This window comes from Lithobates pipiens, unplaced genomic scaffold (assembly GCF_037356315.1).
Source record: "Lithobates pipiens isolate NorthernLeopardFrog02 unplaced genomic scaffold, aLitPip1_a1.2 Scaffold_19, whole genome shotgun sequence".
In the NCBI taxonomy this organism is placed as follows: Eukaryota; Metazoa; Chordata; class Amphibia; order Anura; family Ranidae; genus Lithobates; species Lithobates pipiens.
The window spans coordinates 590,670,356-590,695,807 of NW_027507764.1; the positions used below are offsets into that span (position 1 = coordinate 590,670,356).

Genomic DNA, 25,452 nt, shown 5'->3' on the forward strand with positions numbered 1-25,452 from the left:
CACTTTTGTAAGCTGCGACTCTCGCCCTAATTGGGATGGGGGAGGGGAGGAGGGGGGGGGATTGAGGTATTTTGTTCGGCTTTGTGCTGATTGGTGTGATAACGATGGAGATAGAACGAGGGGTCTCGGGGGGATAGATGTGTAAATATTATTATCTGTTGTGAGTGACGTGATTATTTGTATAATGGGGGGGGGGAGGGGTTGGCCATTCTAAGGCGCCTACGTGATCCCAGGGAAATAATCCCAAGGCGTTATATGTATCCAAGTCCCGGGGAGCCATCAGGACCAAGACGGCTTCTCGGATAAATGTTGGTTAGATGCCACCTGGGTCTCCATGGTCATTGTTGGTTTAGGGTTTGTGCCCATTCCACAAGGTGAGGAGGGTAGGTAGACTTCCATTGTTGGGAGGTCATGACTGCCAAGAGGTGATCACTTCCTTAACCACCTTCCAACCGCAATACATATACAGCATATATATAAATATATACGTTGTGGCTTTGAAGTGGTTTACCGGGGTTATGGATGAAGCTATCAGCCATATTTATTATTATGAAAGCTGTCCAAGCGGCTCATTTACCACTGGATCGCTTTCCGATGCCGCTCTTCGCTGGTGTTTCTCTGGCTTCACATTTTTACCGGCGCATACGGTAGCCAACGGTGCGAAGCCGGCTGGTCACAGAGACGAAAAAGACACCAGATTGTCTCTGATCGCCTCTGTGGTCTTGGAGGACTGAAGCCACGTGATTACATCACTGGCACTGAAGCAAACACATTTTTTATTTTTATTTTTTAATCATTTTTGATCTTTTGCTTTTTAAGGCTGGGTTCACATTGCAGCGATGCGGGAACGCCACGAATCCGCGGTGGGTTCCCGCATCGCATGCCTCCCGGTGGCAGTTCACACTGCCCTATGCGAACTGCTGGGAGTGTCAGTGAAACGTTAATGACACCCCCAGATCAGTCCGCATATCGCAGTGCGATCTGCAAACTCGGACAGGAATCGGATCGCATGGTGTGAACACCCATGCGATCCAATTCTGCTGCGGACCAAAAAAAGGGTCCCGTGCGAGTTTGGAGCGGGTGCGATGCGAATTCAGCCATACTATCTGTATGGCTTAACTCGATTTCTCCATAAAGAGGACCTGACACCATACACACATATGGTGACACCATACATGCAGGGTGACACCATACACACACAGTGACACCATACATGCACAGTGACCCCATACACATAGGGTGACACCATACACACATAGGGTGACACCATACATGCAGGGTGACACCATACACGCACAGTGACACCATACATGCACATTGACCCCATACACATAGGGTGACACCATACACACACAGTGACACCATACATGCACAGTGACACCATACACACACAGTGACACCATACACACACAGTGACACCATACACACACAGTGACACCATACATGCACAGTGACACCATACATGCACAGTGACACCATACACACACAGTGACACCATACACACACAGTGACACCATACATGCACAGTGACACCATACACGCACAGTGACACCATACATGCACAGTGACCCCATACACATAGGGTGACACCATACATGCACAGTGACACAGCATATACTCATAGGGTGACACCATACACACACAGTGACAACATACACATAGGGTGACACCATAAATGCACAGTGACACCATACACACACAGTGACACCATACACACACACATAGGGTAACACCACACACACACACACACACACACACATAGGGTGACACCATACACACACACATAAGGTGACACCATACACACACAGTGACACCATACACACACACATAGGGTAACACCACACACACACACACACACATAGGGTGACACCATACACACACACATAGGGTGACACCATACACACACATAGGGTGACACCATACACACACATAGGGTGACACCATACACACACACATAGGGTGACACCATATACACACACATAGGGTGACACCATACACACACACATAAGGTGACACCATACACACACAGTGACACCATACACACACACATAGGGTAACACCACACACACACACACATAGGGTGACACCATACACACACACATAGGGTGACACCATACACACACACATAGGGTGACACCATACACACACACATAGGGTGACACCATACACACACACATAGGGTGACACCATACACACACACATAGGGTGACACCACACACACATAAGGTGACACCATACACACACAGTGACACCATACACACACACATAGGGTAACACCACACACACACACACACACACACACACATAGGGTGACACCATACACACACACATAGGGTGACACCACACACACACATAGGGTGACACCATACACACACACATAGGCTGACACCATACACACACATAGGGTGACACCATACACACACACATAGGGTGACACCATACACACACACATAGGGTGACACCATACACACACACATAGGGTGACACCATACACACACATAGGGTGACACCATACACACACACATAGGGTGACACCATACACACACACATAGGGTGACACCATACACACACACATAGGGTGACACCATACACACACACATAGGGTGACACCATACACACACACACATAGGGTGACACCATACATGCACAGTGACACCATACATGCACAGTGACCCCATACACATAGGGTGACACCATACACACATAGGGTGACACCATACATGCAGGGTGACACCATACACACACAGTGACACCATACATGCACAGTGACACCATACACGCATAGGGTGACACCATACATGCAGGGTGACACCATACACGCACAGTGACACCATACATGCACATTGACCCCATACACATAGGGTGACACCATACACACACAGTGACACCATACATGCACAGTGACACCATACATGCACAGTGACACCATACACACACAGTGACACCATACATGCACAGTGACACCATACATGCACAGTGACACCATACACACACAGTGACACCATACACACACAGTGACACCATACATGCACAGTGACACCATACACACACAGTGACACCATACACACACAGTGACACCATACATGCACAGTGACACCATACACACACAGTGACACCATACATGCACAGTGACACCATACACACACAGTGACACCATACACACACAGTGACACCATACATGCACAGTGACACCATACACACACAGTGACACCATACACACACAGTGACACCATACACACACAGTGACACCATACACACACAGTGACACCATACATGCACAGTGACACCATACATGCACAGTGACACCATACACACACAGTGACACCATACACACACAGTGACACCATACATGCACAGTGACACCATACACACACAGTGACACCATACACACACAGTGACACCATACATGCACAGTGACACCATACACGCACAGTGACACCATACATGCACAGTGACACCATACACACACAGTGACACCATACACACACAGTGACACCATACATGCACAGTGACACCATACACGCACAGTGACACCATACATGCACAGTGACCCCATACACATAGGGTGACACCATACATGCACAGTGACACAGCATATACTCATAGGGTGACACCATACACACACAGTGACAACATACACATAGGGTGACACCATAAATGCACAGTGACACCATACACACACAGTGACACCATACACACACACATAGGGTAACACCACACACACACACACACACATAGGGTGACACCATACACACACACATAAGGTGACACCATACACACACAGTGACACCATACACACACACATAGGGTAACACCACACACACACACACACACATAGGGTGACACCATACACACACACATAGGGTGACACCATACACACACATAGGGTGACACCATACACACACATAGGGTGACACCATACACACACACATAGGGTGACACCATATACACACACATAGGGTGACACCATACACACACACATAAGGTGACACCATACACACACAGTGACACCATACACACACACATAGGGTAACACCACACACACACACACATAGGGTGACACCATACACACACACATAGGGTGACACCATACACACACACATAGGGTGACACCATACACACACACATAGGGTGACACCATACACACACATAGGGTGACACCATACACACACACATAGGGTGACACCATACACACACACATAGGGTGACACCACACACACATAAGGTGACACCATACACACACAGTGACACCATACACACACACATAGGGTAACACCACACACACACACACACACACACACACATAGGGTGACACCATACACACACACATAGGGTGACACCACACACACACATAGGGTGACACCATACACACACATAGGGTGACACCATACACACACATAGGCTGACACCATACACACACATAGGCTGACACCATACACACACATAGGGTGACACCATACACACACACATAGGGTGACACCATACACACACACATAGGGTGACACCATACACACACACATAGGGTGACACCATACACACACACATAGGCTGACACCATACACACACATAGGCTGACACCATACACACACATAGGCTGACACCATACACACACATAGGGTGACACCATACACACACACATAGGGTGACACCATACACACACACATAGGGTGACACCATACACACACATAGGGTGACACCATACACACACACATAGGCTGACACCATACACACACATAGGCTGACACCATACACACACATAGGGTGACACCATACACACACACATAGGGTGACACCATACACACACACATAGGCTGACACCATACACACACATAGGCTGACACCATACACACACATAGGGTGACACCATACACACACACATAGGGTGACACCACACACACACATAGGGTGACACCATACACACACATAGGCTGACACCATACACACACATAGGGTGACACCATACACACACACATAGGGTGACACCATACACACACACATAGGGTGACACCATACACACACATAGGGTGACACCATACACACACACATAGGGTGACACCATACACACACACATAGGGTGACACCATACACACACACATAGGGTGACACCATACACACACACACATAGGGTGACACCATACACACACACATAGGGTGACACCATACACACACACATAGGGTGACACACAGCTCCAGCATGTGCCTTGCTCACAGCAGGCCGGTTTTCCATAGGAAGGTGATAATTGGCTTGGGCTGCATTGGTGGCGGCGCTGGTGACAATGACAGATCAGCGGGCTGTGAACACAATCCTGAGTGACACCTCGGCTGGGCACCGGCACAGCGGGAACGATGAATAATTGACACCATAACAATAACCTGATTATCCCGACACCGCTGCCCGCCACGTGGGCCCAGTCTATGGGAATTCTCTGCCATCGCTGTCCCCGGGAACGCCGCGCCTCCTGTTGCTATCGTCCTAGTGTCACCTCCTACAAGTAACATGTTTCACCCCCTGGGGGGGGGGGGGGGGAGTACCAATTACATACAGAAAGAGATACCTATAGCCAGGTGCAGGGGGGTCATCACTGCACCAAAAAAAAAAAAAAACGGGGTCCTCGCTGCGCTTAGTTTTTTCCCATTTCCTCCTCTGGACCGCTTCCTGTTATTTTGATGCAACTTGAGTGCCAGAGAGTGTAAAGTCGCATCAACGCCGCATTAAAGTCGCACTGGAAATCGTGCGACTTTGGAGTCGCACAAGTGTGAGCAGAGCCTGCAAGCCGTGCGGTTGGTTTTCTAATGTCAACCCCTTGGCGCCGACCGCATGCCAAATATGCGACCTCTCGGTGGGTTTGTCCTTCGCCATATTCGTATGCATTAGTGTAAATACCAGGGGGGGGGGGACAGCGTAAAAGCTTGCGATCATGTGACCGCTGTGCGTGTCGCGGCAGTCACCTGATCCTAAACCCCTTAAAGGGCCAGGAGGCTCCGACTCAAAGAGCTTCGAGCACCGCTTGCGCACCGATGTGACTTGTTCACGCAATTTGATTTTGAAATCGCATGGCAAAGTCGCACCTTATTTGTGCCTATGGAACCGTTCAAATCGGGTGCGACTCCGACTTGCGCCGATTTCGGAAAAAAAAAAAAAAAAAAAAGTTCCCCGCGCTATTATTTTGGCGATTTCATGTGCGACTTGCATAGACCTCTGTGCGTGAAATCGCACTGACCGGCGGCTTTGAAGTTGCTCCATTTCAAAGACGCATTCAGAGTGACCTCCGGTGCAGTGCAGTTTGGTTCGAGGACACGCCCCCCCCCCCTGGTCTGCCGATTGGACAGTATAGGAGCAGCAGATCAAAGCATTTCCTATGAGCTCCCCCGCCTGTCAGTTAAAGAGCTCTGATTGGCTCACGGTTTTCTGCCCCTCCCAGTCTGACCGGTGGTTTAGCTGATTACAGATTTAGGTACTTATGTTGGACCTATAAAAAAAAAAAAAATTCCGGTTGTGATTATTTTTCATAATCGCATTCAATCTGATCAGAATTCGGCTTTTCATGTTGAAAAAGAAAAAATCCGGTTGAATAAAATGAGAACTGGCGGGCGCGGTATTTCCGGACCGCGCGGCCTCATTGCCCCGATACTGCGCCATTCTCTACATGGGGAGATCCGCCCCTGATTGGGCAGTCCCGCCTCTTCATTCTCTTCTTTTTTTTTTTTTTTTTCATTTCACATCAGCATGCTCATCAACATCTTGGTGAACCCCGCCCACGGCCCACGTTTCATCTCCGCCCACTTTCCTGCTGGATGCACCAAAATCATTGCCCACTTTATGTTTTGGTCCCACCCAAACCCCGCCTTTTAATATTCAGTTGGGGGGATTGGAGGGAACGTGGCGGAACGCAGTTCCAGCACCTTCAGCACTGAATGTATATAATAGCCAGGGGTGTGCTGGGGGATCTATTGCCGCTGGTGGGGATCTGTTTTTGTGTGAGGGTCTTGTGTTGCTCGTATGGATCTATTGTTGAGGGAGAGGTCTATTGCTGCTGGCTGCTGGGAGATCTGTTGTTCCTGCGGGAGGGGGGGTCCAATGTTTTTGGGTGGATGTTTTGTTGCTGGGTGTGGTATTTTGTTGTGGGTGGTCCATTGTTGCTGTGTGGGGGGGTCTATTGTTCTGTGGGGAATCTATTGTTGATAGGTGGGGTCTATTTTTGTGTGGGGTCTATTGTTGCTGCGATGGAGTTCATTGTTGTTGGAGGAGTCTATTATTGTGTATGTGTGTGTGTGTGGGGAGGGGGGTCATTTGTTGCTGGGTGGGATCTATTGTTGCTGGAGGAGTCTATTATTGTGTGTGATTGTGTGTATGTGTGTGTGTGTGTGTGTGTGTGTGGGGGGTCTTTTGTTGCTGGGTGGGATCTATTGTTGCTGGGTGGAGTTCATTGTTGTTGGAGGAGTCTATTGCTGAGTGTGGGGGTCTATTGTTGCTGGTTGGGGTCTATTTTTGTGTGGGGTCGATTGTTACTGGGGTGGGATGTTTTGTTGCTGTAGGGAATCTATTGTTGCTGGGTGGAGTCTATTTTTGTGTGGGGTCTATTGTTGCTGGGGTGGAATCTTTTGTTGCTGAAGGGGATCTATTGTTGCTGGGGTGGAATCTTTTGTTGCTGAAGGGGATCTATTGTTGCTGAGGTGTAGTCCATTGTTGCCAGAGGAGTCTATTGTTGAGTGTTGGGGGGGTCTATTGTTGCTGGTTGGGGTCTATTGTTACTGGGGTGGGGTCTATTGTTGCTGCAGGGAATCTATTGTTGCTGGAGTGGGTATCCATTGTTGTTGGAGGAGTCTATTGTTTTGTCGGGGGTCTGTTGTTGCTGGGTGGGGCCTATTTTTGTGTGGGGTCTATTATTGCTGGGTGGGGCCTATTTTTGTGTGGGGTCTATTATTGCTGGGTGGGGTCTATTTTTGCTGCAGGGGATCTTTTGTTACTGGGGTGGAGTCCATTGTTGCTGGAAGAGTCTATTGTTGTGTGTGTGGGGGAATCTATTGTTGCTGGGTGGGGTCTATTGTTGCTGAGATGGAATCTATTGTTGCTGGGGAGGAGTGCGTTGTTGTATGGAGGGGTCTATTGTTTTGTGTGGGGTCTATTATTGCTGGGTGGGGTCTATTTTTGCTGCAAGGGATCTATTGTTGCTGGGGAGGAGTCCGTTGTTGTATGGAGGGGTCTATTGTTTTGTGTGGGGTCTATTATTGCTGAGTGGGGCCTATTTTTGTGTGGGGTCTATTATTGATGGGTGGGGTTTATTTTTGCTACAAGGGATCTATTGTTACTGGGGTGGAGTCCATTGTTGCTGGAAGAGTCTATTGTTGTGTGTGTGGGGGGATCTATTGTTGCTGGGTGGGAACTATTGTTGCTGAGGTGGAATCTATTGTTGCTGGGGAGGAGTCCGTTGTTGTGTGGAGGGGTCTACTGTTGCTGGTATGGAATCTATTGTTGCTGGAGAAGTCTATTGTTTTGTTGGGGGTGGGGGGTCTATTGTTGCTAAGGTGGAATATATTGTTGCTGGGTGAAGTCCATTGTTGTGTGGGGGGGGTCTATTGTTGCTGGGTGGGGTCTATTTTTGCTGCATGGGATCTATTGTTGCTGGGGTGGAGTTCATTGTTGCTGGAGGAGTCTATTGTTTTGTTGGGAGGTCTGTTGTTTCTGGGGGAGATCCATTGTTGCTGGGGGGCTATTGTTGTTGGGGGGGTCTATTGTTGCTGGATGCACTGGATCTAGTGTTACTGCTTTTATCATTAATAAATTCCATACAAATGATTTAGCAGCACAAAATGATGATTGGTTCTGTATTCCCTAAAAGGGGCGGTGCTGGGAGGTGGGTAGGGGGCGGAAACAAGGGGGACTCAGAAGGGGGTGGGGGGTGATTGGTCAGGAACATTCGATGTCCCCCTTGATGATTGTTATAGTTTATTGAAGATAAAAGTATATAAGTGGAGGCGACGCATTTCGGGGACAGCCTCTGCTCCACAACAGCAGCATATTGCAGAGTCGCTGATCGAATATAATGAAGTGGGACTTTTTTTGGACATCGGACGTTCCTCACCAATCATCTAAGTGTTCCCTGCTGTAACGCCCCCCCATTGTCCCAATCAGAAGGGTAGCAGCCCTAGACCCTACAATTGGAATATAACCCATTTAGGGTTGCCACTTGTCCGGGATTCCCCCGGTCAGTCCGGGTTTTCAATCATGTCTGGTTTTCATTCCGCCGGAAAACTGGACACATTATTCATTGCGGCCTCCCTAAGATAGCTGGAGAGAGGATTAAGCATTCTCCTCCCTTCAGCCTGCAGGGGGCGATATAGAGCTGGCACTGACACTGAGGACTTACCTGAGTCTCAGCACGGCACTGTAGGGGAGTAAAGACAGACTGGAGAGAGGAGCAGGGGGGGGTGGGGGCAACTCTGATGTGTGGAGAACACCTGATGTAAGGGGAGACTCTGATGGGAGCACCTGAAATATAGAGGGACTCTGATGGGGACACCTGATGTAAGGGGGCACTCTACTGGGGACACCAGCTTTAAGAGGGCACTCTGATGGGGACACCTGATGTAAGGGGGGGACTCTGATGGGGACACTGATGTAATGGGGCACTTTGATGAGGACTCCTGATGTAAGGGGGGACTCTGATGGGGACATCTGATGTAAGGGGGGGGACTCTGATGGAGATGCCTGATGTAAGGGGGACTCTGATGGAGATGCCTGATGTAAGGGGGACTCTGATGGGGACACCTGATGTAAGGGGGACTCTGATGGGGACATCTGATGTAAGGGGGACATCTGATGTAAGGAGGGACTCTGATGGGGACACCTGATGTAAGGGGGACTCTGATGGGGACACCTGATGTAAGGGGGACTCTGATGGAGACACCTGATGTAAGGGGGACTCTGATGGGGACATCTGATGTAAGGAGAGACTCTGATGGGGACACCTGATGTAAGGAGGCACTTTTATGGGGACACTGGATTTAAGAGGGGACTCTAATGAGGACCCATGATGTAAGCGGGACTCTGTTGGGGACACCTGATATAAGGGGGACTCTGTTGGGGACACCTGATATAAGGGGGACTCTGATGGGGACATCTGATGTAAGGGGGACTCTGATGGGGACACCTGGTGTAAGGGGGACTCTGATGGGGACACCTGGTGTAAGGGGGACTCTGATGGGGACACTTGATGTAAGGGGGACTCTGATGGGAACCTCTGATGTAAGGGGGACTCTGATGGGGACACTTGATGTAAGGGGGACTCTGATGGGGACACTTGATGTAAGGGGGACTCTGATTGGGACACCTGATGTAAGGGGGACTCTGATGGGGACATCTGATGTAAGGGGGACTCTGATGGGGACACTTGGTGTAAGGGGGAACTCTGATGGGGACACCTGGTGTAAGGGGGGACTCTGATGGGGACACCTGGTGTAAGGGGGACTCTGATGGGGACATCTGATGTAAGGGGGACTCTGATGGGGACACCTGGTGTAAGGGGGGACTCTGTTGGGGACACCTGGTGTAAGGGGGGACTCTGATGGGAATACCTGGTGTAAGGGGGGACTCTGATGGGGATACCTGGTGTAAGGGGGCACTCTGATGGGGATACCTGGTGTAAGGGGGGACTCTGATGGGAATACCTAGTGTAAGGGGGGACACCATATGTAAGGGGGGATGCTGGAGGGGACATCTGATGTAAGGGGGGACTCTGATGGGAAAACAGGTGTCCCCATTTGAAGATTGCCCCTCTATTCCTGTTATGGTGACAACTGTAACACTTGGGTTTCCTATGACAAGTATGGGCTTTGGATACATTGTATCAGAGGATGATGATATTCTCTTCCTATGTACATAGTGGACTCCTCGGGGAGATTGTGACCAGCGCCCCCGAGAGGCGCTCCCCTGCAGGGACAACCGAACTGACTTCTGCCCTGTCCATCACTAAGTAATGGATCATTGTCCTCATAATTGGCTGCATAGGCATTCGCCTCCATCTGTCATCACATGATTAAGCCAATTAGCCGGCCCCGAGGACGGGCCGCTCCGTCTGCTGACCGCCGAGGTGCCATCTGGAGGCAGAGACCGGATTATCCCAAATCAGCGCCGGGTTCCCAGGCCAGCTTGGAGCGGTGACTAGCAGTGAACTCGCTCCAATCCCTTAATAAAATCACTCGGCGCTAATCCATTGTCATCTCCGGTGACCTCCGACTAACGAGATTCATTAACGAGTCTCCGACCCGGCAACAAAGGTGTGTGCACAAAAGTATTCATACCCCTTGCCATTTCCAAAAACGTAAATGTATTTTATGTGAGGGACCAACACAAAGTGTCACATAATTGTGAAGTGGAAGGAAAATGATAAATGATACAAATAAATATGTGAAAAGTGTGGGGGAGGGGCATTTGTATGGCGCCCCCTTTACTCTGATACCCCTAACTAAAATCTAGAGGAACCAATTGCCTTCAAAAGTCACCTAATTAGTAAATAGAGTCTACCTGTGTGTCATTTAATCTCAGTATACATACAGCTGTTCTGTGAAGCCCTCAGAGTTTTGTTAGAGAACCTTAGTGAACAAACAGCATCATGAAGGCCAAGGAACACAACCAGACAGGTCAGGGATAAAGTTGTGGGGAAGTATAAAGCAGGGTTAGGTTATAAATAAAATCTCCCAAGCTTTGACCATCTCACGGAGCTCTGTTCAATCCATCATCGGAATATGGAAAGAGTATGGGCACAACTGCAAACCTACCAAGACATGGCCGTCCACCTAAACTGACCGGGCCGGGCAAGGAGAGCATTCATCAGAGAAGAACCAAGAGGTCCATGGTAACTCTGGAGGAGCTGCAGAGATCCACAGCTCAGGGGGGAGAATCTGTCCACAGGACAACTATTAGTCGTCTCTCCACAAATCTGCCCTTTATGGAAGAGTGACAAGAAGAAAGACATTGGAGAAAGAAAGTCATAAGAAGTCCTGTTTGTAGTTTGTGAGAAGCCATGTGGGGGAGGGGGCAGCAAACATGTGGAAGAAGGTGATCTGGTCAGAGGAGACCAAAATTCTACTTTATGGCCTAAAAGAAAAACGCTATGTGTGAGGGAAACTAACACCGCCCATCCCCCTGAACACACCATCCCCACTGTGAAACATGGTGGTGGCAGCGTCATGTGGTGGGGATGGTTTTCTTCAGCAGGGACAGGGAAGCTGGTCAGAGTTGATGGGAAGATGGATGGAGACAAATACAGGACAATCTTAGAAGAAAACCTGTTAGAGTCGGCAAAAGACTTGAGACCGGGGCGGAGGTTCCCCTTCCAGCAGGACAACGACCCGAAACATCCAGCCAGAGCTACAATGGAATGGTTTACATCAAAGCATATTCATGTGTTAGAATGGCCCAGTCACAGTCCAGACCTAAATCCCATTGAGAATCTGTGGCCAGACTTGAAAATTGCTGATCACAGACGCTCTCCATCCAATCTGACAGAGCTTGAGATATTTTACAAAGAAGAAGAATGGGCAGAAATTTTCCTCTCTAGATGTGCAAAGCTGGTAGAGACACCCCAAAAAGACTTGTAGAGAAAGGGGGTTCTACAAAGTACTGACTCCGGGGGGCGCCATACAAATGCCCCTCCCCCCCACACTTTTCACATATTTATTTGTATCATTTATAATTTTCCTTCCACTTCATGTTTGTGTTGGTCTATCACATAAAATTCCAATAAAATACATTTATGTTTTTGGTTGTAACAAGACAAAGTGTGGAGAATCTCAAGGGGTATGAATACTTTTTCCAGGCGCTGTAGGTCACATTTATCACTCATAGTGTAATGAAGAGCCAGCAGGACAACACCCCAGAGCACAAAAAAAGAGGACACTGCGATTGTGTATCGATAAAGATTCTGCAGAGCTTTTTGTCCCGTGACACTCGATGTACATTCGTTCTGTGTGAATGTGGACAAAATCGAATATTATTGGGCGGTGGTGTAATGGGGAGCCAGCAGGACAACACCTCGGAGCGCAAGGAGGACACTGCGATGGGTGTCTATAAAACATTTGCAAAGCTAATTTGTTCTGAAAAACTTTAAGTACATTTGTTCGGTGCAAATTGGGATAAAAAAGGAATATTATTAGGCTATTTTCTCTTTAGCTCGAATGTTCTTCATTTAGGATGAGCTTTGATCCTTGTCCAAACCCATATGAGTGAGTCCACCAGGGAAGCTGTCACTATAAATGAGCCAGTCTCAACCCCTGCAGCCATGTGCCAGGGCTGAAGATGAATGACTCAGTACAGGTCGAATGTTCCTCACTACAGATGATCTTGGATCCTTGTCCAAACCCACACGTGTGAGCCCACCAGGGAAGCTGTCACTGTTCTGGGCCAGTCATCCGTGGCCAAGGCATTCCCAAACCTGAAGCCACGTGCCATAGCTGAAGATAAATGACCCAGTATAGGTCAAATGTTCCTAATTAGGGATAATCTCGGGCATATCTGGATCCTAGTCTGAACCCACATGAGCGAGCCCACCAGGGAAGCTGTCACTGTTCTGGGCCAGTCATCCGTGGCCAAGGCATTCCCAAACCTGCAGCCACGTGCCATAGCTGAAGATAAATGACCCAGTACAGGTCAAATGTTCCTAATTAGGGATAATCTCGGGCATATCTGGATCCTAGTCTGAACCCACATGAGCGAGCCCACCAGGGAAGCTGTCACTGTTCTGGGCCAGTCATCCGTGGCCAAGGCATTCCCAAACCTGCAGCCACGTGCCATAGCTGAAGATAAATGACCCAGTACAGGTCAAATGTTCCTAATTAGGGATAATCTCGGGCATATCTGGATCCTAGTCTGAACCCACATGAGCGAGCCCACCAGGGAAGCTGTCACTGTTCTGGGCCAGTCATCCGTGGCCAAGGCATTCCCAAACCTGCAGCCACGTGCCATAGCTGAAGATAAATGACCCAGTACAGGTCAAATGTTCCTAATTAGGGATAATCTTGGGCATATTTGGATCCTAGTCTGAACCCACATGAGCGAGCCCACCAGGGAAGCTGTCATCTGCGGTAGAGGCATTCCCAACCCCGCGTGAAGTTTAATAACCCAGTAAAGGTTGAATGTTCTTCGTTAGGGTTGATCTTGGGCATGTTCAGATTCTAGTCCAAACCCACATGAGTGAGCCCTCCAGGGAAGCTGTCACTGTACTGGGCAAGTCATCTGCAGCCAAGGCATTCCCAACCCTGCAGCCACATGCCATGTCTGAAGATGAATGACACAGTACAAGTCAAATGCTCTTTATTAGGAATGATCTGGGATCCTCGCCCAAACCCACATGAGTGAGCCCACCAGGGAAGCTGTCATTGCGTCATTCCCACCCCTGCAGCCACAAGCCATGGCTGAAATTGAATGACATAATACAGGTTGAATGTTCCTCATTGGGGATGATCTTGGATCTTTGTCCAAACCCACATGGGCGAGCCTGCCAGGGAAGCTGTCTCTACATATGGGCCAGTCATCTGCGGCCAAGGTATTCTCGACCCCACAGCCATGTGCCAGGGCTGAAGATGAATGACTCAGTACAGGTTGAATGTTCCTCACTACAGATGATCTTGGATCCTTGTCCAAACCCACATGTTTGAGCCCGCCAGGGAAGCTGTCATTTATTATGGGCCAGTCACCTGCGGCCAAGACATTCCCAATTCTGAAGCCATGTGCCATAGATGAAGATAAATGGCACAGTACAGGTTGAATGTTCCTAATTAGGGATGAATGATCTCGGGCATATTTGGATCCAAGTCTGAACCCACATGAGTGAGCCTGCCAGGGAAACCATTACTGTTCTGGGACAGTCATCTGTGGCCAAGGCATTACCAAACCTGCAGCCACTTGCCATAGATGAAGATAAATGGCACAGTACAGGTTGAATGTTCCTAATTAGGGATAATCTCAGGCATATTTGGATCCTAGTCTGAACCCACATGAGCGAGCCCGCCAAGGAAGCTGTCACTGTATTGAGCCAGTCATCTGCGCCAGAGGTATTCCCAACCCCGCATGAAGTTTAATAACCCAGTAAAGGTTGAATGTTCTTCGTTAGGGTTGATCTTGGGCATGTTCAGATTCTAGTCCAAACCCACATTAATGAGCCCTCCAGGGAAGCTGTCACTATATATGAGCCAGTCATCCGTGGCCATGGTATTCCCAAACATGCAGCCACTTGCCATAGCTGAAGATAAATGACCCAGTACAGGTCAAATGTTCCTAATTAGGGATAATCTCTGGCATATTTGGATCCTAGTCTGAACCCACATGAGCGAGCCCACCAGGGAAGCTGTCATCTGCGGCAGAGACATTCCCAACCCCGCGTGAAGTTTAATAACCCAGTAAAGGTTGAATGTTCTTCGTTAGGGTTGATCTTGGGCATGTTCAGATTCTAGTCCAAACCCACATTAGTGAGCCCTCCAGGGAAGCTGTCACTGTACTGGACAAGTAATCTGCAGCCAAGGCATTCCCAACCCTGCAGCCACATGCCATGTCTGAAGATGAATGACACAGTACAAGTCAAATGCTCTTTATTAGGAATGATCTAGGATCCTCGCCCAAACCCACATGAGCGAGCCCACCAGGGAAGCTGTCATTGCGTCCAAGGCATTCCCACCCCTGCAGCCACAAGCCATGGCTGAAATTGAATGACATAATACAGGTTGAATGTTCCTCATTAGGGATGATCTGGGATCTTTGTCCAAACCCACATGAGCAAGCCTGTCAGGGAAGCTGTCACTACATATGGGCCAGTGATCTGCGGCCAAGGTATTCTCGACCCCACAGCCATGTGTCAGGGCTGAAGATGAATGACTCAGTACAGGTTGAATGTTCCTTACTACAGATGATCTTGGATCCTTGTCCAAACCCACATGTTTGAGCCCGCCAGGGAAGCTGTCATTTATTATGGGCCAGTCATCTGCGGCCAAGACATTCCCAATTCTGCAGCCATGTGCCATAGATGAAGATAAATAGCACAGTACAGGTTGAATGTTCCTAATTAGGGATAAATGATCTGGGGCATATTTGGATCCAAGTCTGAACCCACATGAGTGAGCCTGCCAGGGAAACCATTACTGTTCTGGGACAGTCATCTGTGGCCAAGGCATTACCAAACCTGCAGCCACTTGCCATAGATGAAGATAAATGGCACAGTACAGGTTGAATGTTCCTAATTAGGGATAATCTCAGGCATATTTGGATCCTAGTCTGAACCCACATGAGCGAGCCCGCCAAGGAAGCTGTCACTGTATTGAGCCAGTCATCTGCGCCAGAGGTATTCCCAACCCCGCATGAAGTTTAATAACCCAGTAAAGGTTGAATGTTCTTCGTTAGGGTTGATCTTGGGCATGTTCAGATTCTAGTCCAAACCCACATTAATGAGCCCTCCAGGGAAGCTGTCACTATATATGAGCCAGTCATCCGTGGCCATGGTATTCCCAAACATGCAGCCACTTGCCATAGCTGAAGATAAATGACCCAGTACAGGTCAAATGTTCCTCATTAGGGATAATCTCAGGCATATTTAGATCCTAGTCTGAACCCACATGAGCGAGCCCGCCAGGGAAGCTGTCACTGTATTGAGCCAGTCATCTGCGGCAGAGGCATTCCCAACCCCGCATGAAGTTTAATAGCACAGTAAAGGTTGAATGTTCTTCGTTAGGGTTGATCTTGGGCATGTTCAGATTCTAGTCCAAACCCACATTAGTGAGCCCTCCAGGGAAGCTGTCACTATACTGGGTAAGTCATCTGCAGCCAAGGCATTCCCAACCCTGCAGCCACATGCCATGTCTGAAGATAAATAACACACTACAGGTCAAATATTCTTCATTAGGGATGATTTTTGATCCTTGTCCAAACCCACATGAGTGAGTCCACCAGGGAAGCTGTCACTATATATGAGCCAGTAATCTGTGGCCAAGGCATTCCCAACCCTGTAGCCATGTGCCATGGCTGAAGATAAATGACCCAGTACAGGTCATCAAATGTTCCTCATTAGGGATGATCTTGAAACCTTGTCCAAACCCACATGCGTGAGCCTGCCAGGGAAGCTGTCACTGTTCTGGGCCAGTCATCCGTGGCCAAGGCATTCCCAAACCTGCAGCCACTTGCCAAAGCTGAAGATAAATGGCCCAGTACAGGTCAAATGTTCCTCATTAGGGATGATCTAGGATCCTCGCCCCTCATTAGGGATGATCTGGGGTCTTTGTCCAATCCCACACGAGTGAGCCTGCCAGGGAAGCTGTCACTATATTGGGCCAGTCATTTGTGGCCAAGGCATTCCAAACCCCACAGCAACGTGCTATGAGTGAGGATGAATGACCCGGCATCAGGTTAAATGTTCCTTATTAGGGTGAGCCTACCAGGGAAGCTTTCATTTCTTATGGGCCAGGCATCTGTAGCCAAGACATTCCCAATTCTGCAGCCATGTGCCATTGCTAAAGATAAATGACCCGGTATAGGTCAAATGTTATTCATTATGAATGATCTTGGGCTTGTTCGGATTCTATTCTGAACCCACGTGATCGAGCCCGCCAGGGAAGCTGTCACTGTACTGGGCGAATCACTTGTAGTCAAGGCATTCCCAACCCCTGCAGTCACATGCCGTGGCTGAAGGCGAATGACCCGGTACAGGTCGGATGTTCTTCATTAGGAATGATCTTGAGCATGTTTAGATTCTAGTCTGAACCCACGTGAGTGAACCTGCCAGAGAAGCTGTCGCCGTACTGAGCTAATCATCTGCAGCCAAAGCTTTCCCTCTCCCTAAGCCACATGACTTGGCTGCAAATGAATGGCCCAGTACAGTGACAGCTTCCCTGGTGGGCTCACTCATGTGGGTTCAGACTAGGATCTGACCATGTCCAAGATTATCCCAAATGAAGAACATTTGACCTGTAATGGGCTATCTTAATTCCCCCCCCCCCCCCAGCAAGGATAGTGGGAGCCCCTCAAAAATGGGGGGAATCGGGGGAACTAGATGATACTGTCAGGTGGTTGAAGCCTCGTTCATCCACCAAATTCTGAAATACCAATTTTGGGCGGAGTGCCCCTTCCAATCAGTGCATCCAACAGGGACCCCTTATGGCGATACGACTGGTGGGCTCACTCATGTGGGTTTGGACAAGGATCCAAGATCATCCCAATGAAGAACATTCAACCTGAACCCGGGTCATCCATCTTCAGCCATGTATGGCTTGTGGCTGCAGGGTTGGGAATGTCTTGGCCGCAGATGACTGGCCCATATATAGTGACAGCTTCCCTGGTAGGCTCACTCATGTTGACTTGGACAAGGATTCAAGATCATCCCTAATGAGGAAGATTCAACCTGTGCTGGGTCATTCGTTTTCAACCATAGCACATGGCTGTGGGGTTGGGAATGCCTTGGCCACAAATGACTGCTCCACTATAGCGACAGCTTCCCTAGTAGGCTCGCTCATGTGGGTTTGGACAAGGATCCAGGATCATCTCTAATGAGGAACATTCAACCTGTACTGGGTCATTCTATTTTAACCATGGCTTGTGGATGCAGGGTTGGGAATGCATTGGCCGCAGATGACTGGCCCATATATAGTGACAGCTTCCCTGGCAGGCTCACCCATGTGGGTTTGGACAAGGATCCAAGATCATCCCTAATGAGGAACATTCAACCTGTGCTGGGTCATTCGTTTTCAGCCATAGCACATGGCTGTGGGGTTGGGAATGCCTTGGCCACAAATGACTGCTCCACTATAGTGACAGCTTCCCTGGTAGGCTCACTCATGTGGGTTTGGACAAGGATCCAGGATCATCTCTAATATGGAAAACATTCAACCTGTACTGGGTCATTCTATTTTAACCATGGCTTGTGGATGCAGGGTTGGGAATGCATTGGCCGCAGATGACTGGCCCATATATAGTGACAGCTTCCCTAGTAGGCTCATCCATGTGGGTTTGGACAAGGATCAGAGATCATCCCTAATGAGGAACATTCAACCTGTGCTGGGTCATTCGTTTTCAGTCATAGCACATGGCTGTGGGGTTGGGAATGCCTTGGCCACAAATGACTGCTCCACTATAGTGACAGCTTCCCTGGCAGGCTCGCTCATGTGGGTTTGGACAAGGATCCAGGATCATCTCTAATGAGGAACATTCAACCTGTACTGGGTCATTCTATTTTAACCATGGCTTGTGGATGCATGGTTGGGAATGCATTGGCCACAGATGACTGGCCTATATATAGTGACAGCTTCCCTGGTAGGCTCACTCATGTTGGCTTGGACAAGGATCAGAGATCATCCCTAATGAGGAACATTCAACCTGTGCTGGGTCATTCGTTTTCAGTCATAGCACATGGCTGTGGGGTTGGGATTGCCTTGGCCGCAGATGACTGGCCCATATATAGTGACAGCTTCCCTGGCAGGCTCACCCACGTGGGTTTGGACAAAAATCCAAGATCATCCCTAATGAGGAACATTCAACCTGTACTGGGTCATTCAGTTTCAGCCATGGCTTGTGGCTGCAGGGTTGGGAATGCCTTGGCCACAATGACAGCTTCCCTGGCGGGCTCGCTCATGTGGGTTTGGGCGAGGATCCTAGATCATTCCTAATGAAGAAGAACATTCGACCTGTACTGGGATAATTCTGTTCCTCCCCTAAGCAAGGATATTGGGAGCCCTCCAAAACCGGGGAACCGGGGGAACTAGATGATACTGTCAGGTGGTTGAAGCCTCGTTCATCCACCAAATTCTGAAATATCAGTTTTGGGCGGAGTGCCCCTTCCAATCAGTGCAATCACCAGGGACCCCTTGTGGTGATAGGACTTGTGTGATGTATGGTGGGGAGGAAGACGAGGGGCAGAGTCCGTCTAATAATGGATTTGGGGGGAGGCGGGGGTCTTATAGGGGGAAGGGAAGTGGTTGGCCCCATAGAAGGGTCTTTGTTGGGCTCAGACAGTCAATCGGGGATAACGACTCCGGATTCGGGGGGATAATTGAGGACATTTCCGGACTGACATCAGAGTCTCGTTCTGTTGGCCTCTATCCCGGAACTATCCTTATCCCACGTGGGGGGTGGATGGGGGTCCCCGGACCTCCTCAGGGACAGCAGACACTTGCCTGTCCTTCTAATGGGTGTCATGTCCTCACAATGCCCCCGGCTGCTGTTCTTGGTGAGAAGCAGACGGTGCCTTGTGCTCCGATCCCTGGGAGGGGGATGGGGAGGGGACCCGGGCAGCATCAAAGGCCGCTGGTGACAACTAGATGTGGACTGCTGGAGGTCCCCGAATCCCCCGAGTGAAGAGATCAGATAATAATAAAAGGGGATGTCAGTTATATCCCCACCCCCACCCCCCCCCCCCCCCCTCTGCAATTTATATGTAGTCCCATCCAACTGTCATTACAAACGATGGTGTCACCCTCCCCCGACCGACCCAACATGATGTACAAGTCTTACAACACATTCATTATAGCATTGTGGGAGGGGCAGAGACACAAACTACTGCAGGAAATCTCACCATTGTGGGAGGGGCAGAGACACAAACTACTGCAGGAAATCTCACCATTGTGGGAGGGGCAGAGACACAAACTACTGCAGGAAATCTCCCCATTGTGGGAGGGGCAGAGACAAAACTACTGCAGGAAATCTCACCATTGTGGGAGGGGCAGAGACACAAACTACTGCAGGAAATCTCCCCATTGTGGGAGGGGCAGAGACAAAACTACTGCAGGAAATCTCACCATTGTGGGAGGGGCAGAGACACAAACTACTGCAGGAAATCTCACCATTGTGGGAGGGGCAGAGACACAAACTACTGCAGGAAATCTCATCATTGTGGGAGGGGCAGAGACACAAACCACTGCAGGAAATCTCACCATTGTGGGAGGGGCAGAGACACAAACCACTGCAGGAAATCTCACCATTGTGGGAGGGGCAGAGACACAAACCACTGCAGGAAATCTCACCATTGTGGGAGGGGCAGAGACACAAACCACTGCAGGAAATCTCATCATTGTGGGAGGGGCAGAGACACAAACTACTGCAGGAAATCTCATCATTGTGGGAGGGGCAGAGACACAAACTACTGCAGGAAATCTCACCATTGTGGGAGGGGCAGAGACACAAACTACTGCAGGAAATCTCATCATTGTGGGAGGGGCAGAGACACAAACTACTGCAGGAAATCTCCCCATTGTGGGAGGGGCAGAGACACAAACTACTGCAGGAAATCTCACCATTGTGGGAGGGGCAGAGACACAAATCACTGCAGGAAATCTCCCCATTGTGGGAGGGGCAGAGACACAAACTACTGCAGGAAATCTCCCCATTGTGGGAGGGGCAGAGACACAAACGACTGCAGGAAATCTCCCCATTGTGGGAGGGGCAGAGACACAAACTACTGCAGGAAATCTCCCCATTGTGGGAGGGGCAGAGACACAAACGACTGCAGGAAATCTCCCCATTGTGGGAGGGGCAGAGACACAAACTACTGCAGGAAATCTCATCATTGTGGGAGGGGCAGAGACACAAACTACTGCAGGGAAATCTCACCATTGTGGGAGGGGCAGAGACACAAACTACTGCAGGAAATCTCCCCATTGTGGGAGGGGCAGAGACACAAACTACTGCAGGAAATCTCACCATTGTGGGAGGGGCAGAGACACAAACTACTGCAGGAAATCTCCCCATTGTGGGAGGGGCAGAGACAAAATTACTGCGGGAAATCTCCCCATTGTGGGAGGGGCAGAGACACAAACTACTGCAGGAAATCTCACCATTGTGGGAGGAGCTGAGACACAAACTACTGCAGGAAATCTCACCATTGTGGGAGGGGCAGAGACAAAACTACTGCGGGAAATCTCCCCATTGTGGGAGGGGCAGAGACAAAACTACTGCGGGAAATCTCCCCATTGTGGGAGGGGCAGAGACACAAACTACTGCAGGAAATCTCACCATTGTGGGAGGGGCAGAGACACAAACTATTGCAGGAAATCTCACCATTGTGGGAGGGGCAGAGACACAAACCACTGTGGGAAATCTCCCCATTGTGGGAGGGGCAGAGACAAAACTACTGCAGGAAATCTCATCATTGTGGGAGGGGCAGAGACACAAACTACTGCGGGAAATCTCCCCATTGTGGGAGGGGCAGAGACACAAACTACTGCAGGAAATCTCACCATTGTGGGAGGAGCTGAGACACAAACTACTGCAGGAAATCTCACCATTGTGGGAGGGGCAGAGACACAAACTACTGCAGGAAATCTCACCATTGTGGGAGGGGCAGAGACACAAACCACTGTGGGAAATCTCCCCATTGTGGGAGGGGCAGAGACAAAACTACTGCAGGAAATCTCATCATTGTGGGAGGGGCAGAGACACAAACTACTGCAGGAAATCTCATCATTGTGGGAGGGGCAGAGACACAAACTACTGCAGGAAATCTCCCCATTGTGGGAGGGGCAGAGACACAAACTACTGCAGGGAAATCTCAGCATTGTGGGAGGGGCAGAGACACAAACTACTGCAGGAAATCTCACCATTGTGGGAGGGGCAGAGACACAAACTACTGCAGGAAATCTCATCATTGTGGGAGGGGCAGAGACACAAACTACTGCAGGAAATCTCATCATTGTGGGAGGGGCAGAGACACAAACTACTGCAGGAAATCTCCCCATTGTGGGAGGGGCAGAGACACAAACTACTGCAGGAAATCTCACCATTGTGGGAGGGGCAGAGACACAAACTATTGCAGGAAATCCCCCCATTGTGGGAGGGGCAGAGACACAAACTACTGCAGGAAATCTCACCATTGTGGGAGGAGCTGAGACACAAACTACTGCAGGAAATCTCCCCATTGTGGGAGGGGCAGAGACACAAACTACTGCAGGAAATCTCCCCATTGTGGGAGGGGCACAGACAAAACTACTGCGGAAAATCTCCCCATTGTGGGAGGGGCAGAGACAAAACTACTGCGGAAAATCTCCCCATTGTGGGAGGGGCAGAGACAAAACTACTGCGGAAAATCTCCCCATTGTGGGAGGGGCAGAGACACAAACTACTGCAGGAATTCTCCCCATTGTGGGAGGGGCAGAGACACAAACTACTGCAGGAAATCTCACCATTGTGGGAGGGGCAGAGACACAAACTATTGCAGGAAATCCCCCCATTGTGGGAGGGGCAGAGACAAAACTACTGCGGAAAATCTCCCCATTGTGGGAGAGGCAGAGACAAAACTACTGCGGAAAATCTCCCCATTGTGGGAGGGGCAGAGACAAAACTACTGCGGAAAATCTCCCCATTGTGGGAGGGGCAGAGACAAAACTACTGCGGAAAATCTCCCCATTGTGGGAGAGGCAGAGACAAAACTACTGCGGGAAATCTCCCCATTGTGGGAGGGGCAGAGACAAAACTACTGCAGGAAATCTCCCCATTGTGGGAGGGGCAGAGACACAAACTACTGCAGGGAAATCTCAGCATTGTGGGAGGGGCAGAGACACAAACTACTGCAGGAAATCTCACCATTGTGGGAGGGGCAGAGACACAAACTACTGCAGGAAATCTCACCATTGTGGGAGGGGCAGAGACACAAACTACTGCAGGAAATCTCACCATTGTGGGAGGGGCAGAGACACAAACCACTGTGGGAAATCTCCCCATTGTGGGAGGGGCAGAGACAAAACTACTGCAGGAAATCTCATCATTGTGGGAGGGGCAGAGACACAAACTACTGCAGGAAATCTCATCATTGTGGGAGGGGCAGAGACACAAACTACTGCAGGAAATCTCCCCATTGTGGGAGGGGCAGAGACACAAACTACTGCAGGGAAATCTCAGCATTGTGGGAGGGGCAGAGACACAAACCACTGCAGGAAATCTCACCATTGTGGGAGGGGCAGAGACACAAAATACTGCAGGAGATCTCACCATTGTGGGAGGGGCAGAGACACAAACTACTGCAGGAAATCTCCCCATTGTGGGAGGGGCAGAGACACAAACTACTGCAGGAAATCTCCCCATTGTGGGAGGAGCTGAGACACAAACTACTGCAGGAAATCTCCCCATTGTGGGAGGGGCAAAGACACAAACTACTGCAGGAAATCTCACCATTGTGGGAGGGGCAGAGACACAAACTATTGCAGGAAATCCCCCCATTGTGGGAGGGGCAGAGACACAAACTACTGCAGGAAATCTCACCATTGTGGGAGGAGCTGAGACACAAACTACTGCAGGAAATCTCCCCATTGTGGGAGGGGCAGAGACACAAACTACTGCAGGAAATCTCCCCATTGTGGGAGGGGCAGAGACAAAACTACTGCGGAAAATCTCCCCATTGTGGGAGAGGCAGAGACAAAACTACTGCGGAAAATCTCCCCATTGTGGGAGGGGCAGAGACAAAACTACTGCGGAAAATCTCCCCATTGTGGGAGGGGCAGAGACAAAACTACTGCGGAAAATCTCCCCATTGTGGGAGGGGCAGAGACACAAACTACTGCAGGAAATCTCCCCATTGTGGGAGGGGCAGAGACACAAACTACTGCAGGAAATCTCACCATTGTGGGAGGGGCAGAGACACAAACTATTGCAGGAAATCCCCCCATTGTGGGAGGGGCAGAGACAAAACTACTGCGGAAAATCTCCCCATTGTGGGAGGGGCAGAGACAAAACTACTGCGGATAATCTCCCCATTGTGGGAGGGGCAGAGACAAAACTACTGCGGAAAATCTCCCCATTGTGGGAGAGGCAGAGACAAAACTACTGCGGGAAATCTCCCCATTGTGGGAGGGGCAGAGACAAAACTACTGCAGGAAATCTCCCCATTGTGGGAGGGGCAGAGACACAAACTACTGCAGGGAAATCTCACCATTGTGGGAGGGGCAGAGACACAAACTATTGCAGGAAATCCCCCCATTGTGGGAGGGGCAGAGACACAAACTACTGCAGGAAATCTCACCATTGTGGGAGGAGCTGAGACACAAACTACTGCAGGAAATCTCCCCATTGTGGGAGGGGCAGAGACACAAACTACTGCAGGAAATCTCACCATTGTGGGAGGGGCAGAGACACAAACCACTGCAGGAAATCTCACCATTGTGGGAGGGGCAGAGACACAAACTATTGCAGGAAATCCCCCCATTGTGGGAGGGGCAGAGACAAAACTACTGCGGAAAATCTCCCCATTGTGGGAGAGGCAGAGACAAAACTACTGCGGAAAATCTCCCCATTGTGGGAGGGGCAGAGACAAAACTACTGCGGAAAATCTCCCCATTGTGGGAGGGGCAGAGACAAAACTACTGCGGAAAATCTCCCCATTGTGGGAGGGGCAGAGACACAAACTACTGCAGGAAATCTCCCCATTGTGGGAGGGGCAGAGACAAAACTACTGCAGGAAATCTCCCCATTGTGGGAGGGGCAGAGACAAAACT

At 49.7% G+C, this 25,452-nt stretch overlaps 1 protein-coding gene across 1 annotated transcript in view; it reads left to right on the forward strand.

Moving 5' to 3' along the window:
- Positions 1–25,452, forward strand: part of LOC143998131 (unconventional myosin-Ig-like) — a 307,651-nt gene that overhangs the window by 263,575 nt on the left and 18,624 nt on the right. The gene's annotated exons all lie outside the window — the stretch shown is intronic.